The sequence below is a fragment of the Pygoscelis adeliae genome, unplaced genomic scaffold (assembly GCF_000699105.1).
Source record: "Pygoscelis adeliae isolate BGI_AS28 unplaced genomic scaffold, ASM69910v1 Scaffold1, whole genome shotgun sequence".
Classification (NCBI taxonomy): Eukaryota; Metazoa; Chordata; class Aves; order Sphenisciformes; family Spheniscidae; genus Pygoscelis; species Pygoscelis adeliae.
The window spans coordinates 3,778,720-3,783,898 of NW_008824051.1; positions in this window are offsets into that span (position 1 = coordinate 3,778,720).

Below are 5,179 nucleotides of genomic sequence, written 5' to 3' on the forward strand. Positions count from 1 at the left end.
GGTGGTGTGTGTGGGGGGGGTGTCGCTGCTCAGGCAGTCCCGCCAGCCCTCCGGGGACGTTAATGTGTACGAAGAGATGCACAGGAGCCCTGTGCCCAGCAGGCTCCAGGCAGATGCTAAGCGATGAGAGCAACTCCATTTTGTGGCGCTCCACGTCCGAGAAACCTTTGTACGTGGATGCCAGTGTGATTTTTCAAAGCATTGGCGTAAAATCGCGGTTGATGCTGCTCACGCGTGTGTTGGAAATTGCATGCTCATATACGTGTTGGAAATAAAATTAGCGCGTTGTTTCCTACAGGTTGATTCCAGCGATGTGGTCTCACAGATGCTGCAAGGGGCTGATAGTAACAGCTAGCTCTGTGCTTTTCTGGATGTTCTGGTAAGCGCCTGCCTCTGTCAGCAACTTTCCTGACTGAAAAATAACAATACATTCTTTATGGTGCATTTGCCACAGGGCTGCATTAGTGCAGAAGTATATTTGGATGAGGTTTGGAGATTCAATAGTTCATTTCTTCTTAAAACAAACAGGATTCATAATTCTCCTCTAGTCGTAGCGTAACTTATAGGAGTGACCAACAAACAGCCCCAAGCTTTAATTTCAGCGTTGTCAGTTGCTTGCTTTGGCCAACCTTTTCAGCTAACTAGTAGCTTGAATTGAGCACTTAAATCCACACTGAAGGACCTATGTGAAAGTTAGTAGGAGTTGCGGGTGCTGTGGATTTGTGAAAAAGGCAACTGGATAAATGGTCTGCTATAAGTGTATATAGGGTTTTAACTCTACACGGCCCGTTGGTGGATATTACGGCCAACCTGCTAGTGCCAAACTTCCCCCCCCTCTGTAGAGGGGGATAATTATATCCCTTATCTCTAGCGGCTCATACCAAAGGTTATTTGGCTGGTATTTATGAACACACAAAATATTGTTCAAATATTACATATATTCCTTCATGATTTTTTAAAAAAATAAAAAGATATGCTTCCTACCCAAGCCCCACTCAGCTTCCCAGGTAAGCCATGAGGAGGTCTCTGCTAGGCACTGAACAGACAGCTACAAATAAATTTAGCAAAACTCATCACCCAGACATTATCCAGATTGGAAGCAAGCCTCAGTCAGTACAAGAAAGGCTAGATTTGAACTTGAAAGGTTAAAAAAACAATTCCCTGGGGAAGACACATTATTGATTTAATTGCTTTACACACAGGCTGTGCGTAGACTCAATATGTCTGAAATGGAAAGGCCAAACATGACACTTTCACGTTTGAGAATAGGATGGAGACTGGATGTGTTAGATGATGCAAAAACGTGGCTGCAATAAGATACCAGCCTTGAAAAGTTTTGTCAAAAAAATGCCTAGTTTTCTTAACTTCAATACTGACACTTCCAGAAATGCATACAAATTAACTGTTCTATTTGTGGTTAATTCCATACTATTTTCTCTAAAGGAAAGATCATCTTTACCCTCATCTGGAAAGAGAGATGTTTCAGGTGTCTTTTCTAAGGACACTCTTTTATCTACTCCTGTACTGAATTTGGATGTCAGTTCTAAGTTTCTGTGTAACATCACTTTGCTTGTGTCAGCTTGGCATTAATTGTGAAATATGTCTTACTCACTGTGCCGAGCATGGAGAACTGCATGGGTTTCTGCACGAGCACGCTGTCATAGTTTGAGATGTAGGCAGAACAAGCACAGGATAAAGCTCTCGCCATCTTTCAAAGACAGGCCTGGCTGGTTCCCTTTGTTCCCACGTGGTAAACCATTGGATATTTCTGCCGCTACTGTTCAATTTGCATCACACCTTCTGTTGCCAGGCTTTCTGCAGCCTTAAAAGACCCCTTGAACTTGAGTGCAAGGCTAGCTCTTTCTATACTTAGACTAAAGAAGAGAGAAGTGTCTGTTTTCCACTCGGTTTGGAATGCAGAGAGGTGGGATTGAAAGCTGGACGGAAGCTGCTAGGAGCAGATACTTTATGTCCTTTTTTGTTACTTTTTAGTTCTTGAGGGGAACAGGGGCAGGACACCCAGGACTCGCAAGCCGGAATGCAGAGGCTAACTTTTGTGGGGATGGTTGCCTAACTGTGACCGCAGTCCTAAATAAAAAGTCGAACGTGGTGTATGTAAAGCACTGGGAGAATTGTTCCACGGCAGAAGCCATGCAAGACCTCCCTGTAAACTGGAGAAAAATGGTAAAAGAGAAAAAATACTGTCAATATTTGGGATTGGTTTAGTGCTACCAATTATGAGTTTTACAGCCCTGAACCCTAGAAAAAAAGGAAGGGGTAGAGTGCCGTGCTTCAAAAATAGACCAGAGAGTCATCCTTTTCTTCAGAAAAGCTATCAGTGGTTTATGTAACAGCCTCACAGTTGGCAGTTCCCATGGGCTTTGAGAGGTCCAAATTCAGGCTCCCTCTCTGCTTGTGAAGACTTACAGCACTCCACCCTCATGTAGGGACCCTAATCGTTATGCATGCTCTTGCCTTCTCCTCTCTCCAGCATTATTCATATTCTTATTATTTATTATTATGCTCTACACAACGGGAAAGCTCAGCGAGAGGAAATGAGAATGGAGCACTCCTCCATCCCTTCCAAATCCCAGACAAATTTGCAGTCTGGCCTTGTGCAAACTGTGCCTTGTTGACAGGCAAGAGATGTGAATGTCAATCCTGTGGGGATCAGCCCAGGCCACCCCATTCTGGTTTTGTGCGCTCCACCAAAGGATTGTAGGTAGAACAGCAGTGACACCTCCTTCATCCATGCTTTGAACCAACTGTCAGAGTTTGCGTAGGAGCTGACCTGCTAAATGTGCTATGCAAACACTTGCCAGATAAAGCCCTTCCAAGCAGGGTAGAGAGAAGAAACCTAGGAAACTTCTATGTAAAAACCTAAACGTTGGCATCCATTGATGCCTTAGTGCCTCCAGTATGATGTGACAGCAGAATAAGGTTGTTGCAGGTTAAAAGTTTTTATTTCAGTGTCTAAATCTCATGCAGTTTTTGTGCTATTTGCCTGCATTCTTTTGCAGATCTGTGCAAGGCAGATCTGAATTTACAGAGCAAGCCAGAGCAGCCCCGTGAAAAAGCAAGTTCCCAGATTTTGAGGAGTGTCTTGGTTACCTATAAGAAGAAGAAGTGAACATTATTAAGAAATCAGCCACATCTTTGGCACTACAACTGTCATTTGCTTCTCACATCTTCTTCAGTAGTGTTATATTCAGTCAAATTTCAACATACTTGCTGCCTTATCCAGAAACATGAGCATTTCTGGCAAGAATCTTACACCTATGAGGATTATATAAATCAATCTTTTATTAAATTATAATAAAAGTATGATAAATTTGATTATAATAATATAAATTACAACACAGCAATACATGCTATAATGATATATCTATCCTCATAATATATATAATATATAAATTAATGGATATTATAATAAATTTAAATTATAACTAATAGTCACACTTCCCCAGAGCCTTCTCTGTACTGATGTTAAAATGGTTTGTTGAAGATTATTTAGTTCTCCAAATATCCTGATTTTGCAAGTCAGAAAGAAGTCTGTACCTTACCCAAGGACAGTGGGGAAGCTTGATGTAGCAGCTGGAAGTCCTGACTCGGTCGCAGATGCTTTAGCCATGCCATCATATCTTCACCTCATATTGCCTGTTGATACTTATATAATGAAAGGCTTAATGATGCAATTTCATGAGGTGCATAAACAGCTTTGCTGCGGGTCTGGGGTAGAAGCAGCAAGAAGGGCACTGGGAAGAGCGAGTCCGGGGCTCTTTGACTGTGACTTCCAGCAGGGTCGCTGTCAGCCTTTGGGTGGGGTTGCTTTCCTCCTGTTTGCTGTTTTCTGAGAGGCGTCTGTTCGGTCACCACCTAGCAGCTCGCCACTTACTGGGTGCCAGGGAACACCCAAGAAAAGCTCTGGCAGTTCTGATGCTGACTGCTTTGAAGAACCCGGTGAAAGCTGGCTTCTTTAAAGCCTCGTACAAAGTAGGCCAAGTTCCCAGAGAGGAGCACAGAGAGGAATGGGCCAGAGTGGCTAAACTTCTACAAACAAAAGAAGTTAGAGAACCAGAGCCTGGAAGGATCTTTGAGCCCTGCAGTAAGAAGGGCTCCACTGCAACAGGAAATTAGTAGACAGACAGCTAACCTGCAGGAAAAAAGAGTTAATGGAGTCTCAATTAAGCAGCTATTGGTCATGTCATTAGGTTGACAAGTATCCAGGCTATTCAGAGAACACTCAGAAATCCTCTTGCATAGGACAGGCCCAAGCTGTTTCTCCAACCACAATAAAATATACGTCACCATCCTTCTCCCACGTTCACACAGCAAAAAACCACAAAGCAAAAGCTGCTCTGGAAATGCTTCCCTCTGTTCTCCTTCTCCAAGTAACCACTGAGGCTCAGATAAACTGCCTCTTGAGGAATTTTGCCTTGTGTTCACTCATGTTCTTTAGAGGGTAATCTCTTCAGGGCAGGAGAAGTGTCTTATCTGACTACGTAGATTTATGGTGTTCCATCAACTTATTATAATAATATAGGGATGATGAACTGGAACAGCTCAAGGAGAAGTCACTGGACAGGTGGCTTGGTTTTAGTAGTTAACTTGTAGGTATTTCAAAACTTTGGCAGGTTTCAGTGACGCTGTTTGTTCCATATGTTATTTACATGGCTTTATGGCCAAGAATGAGAGCAACAGCCTTGTAAAGAAATGAGATCTCTCTGACTCAGTCAGTGTAGATGCACGTCCAGTATCATCATAGTCCAAATGATGAGCTATTTTTGTAACACTTAGGACTTCTCTGATTCCTGAACTGTGTATTTTCATCCCAAAGCACTCAGGCATTCTTTGTACTTCTCCTTTCTTTCTCTCTCCCCTCACTGCAAAGGGAAGGAGACAAGGCTCAATTTCATTCAGTCAGTAAGCACTTTATTTTTAAGATGATTTAGTGCTGTCAGAAGGAGCCAGTGTGGCAGTTCTCGAGACAAATGTTTTCTGTCCAAGAGGAAGACACGGTGCAGGGAGCAGGATGGGTATTTCATGGCTTCCCCTCCCATTTTCCCACCAGGGGTCTCAGCAAGCAGCTTTGCTCCACACAGCTGGAGAGGGCAGGGAACACCAGTGGGGCTGCTGGAGGGCCCCAAGCCCCCTGGCTGGGAGGGGTGGCTGTCACTTT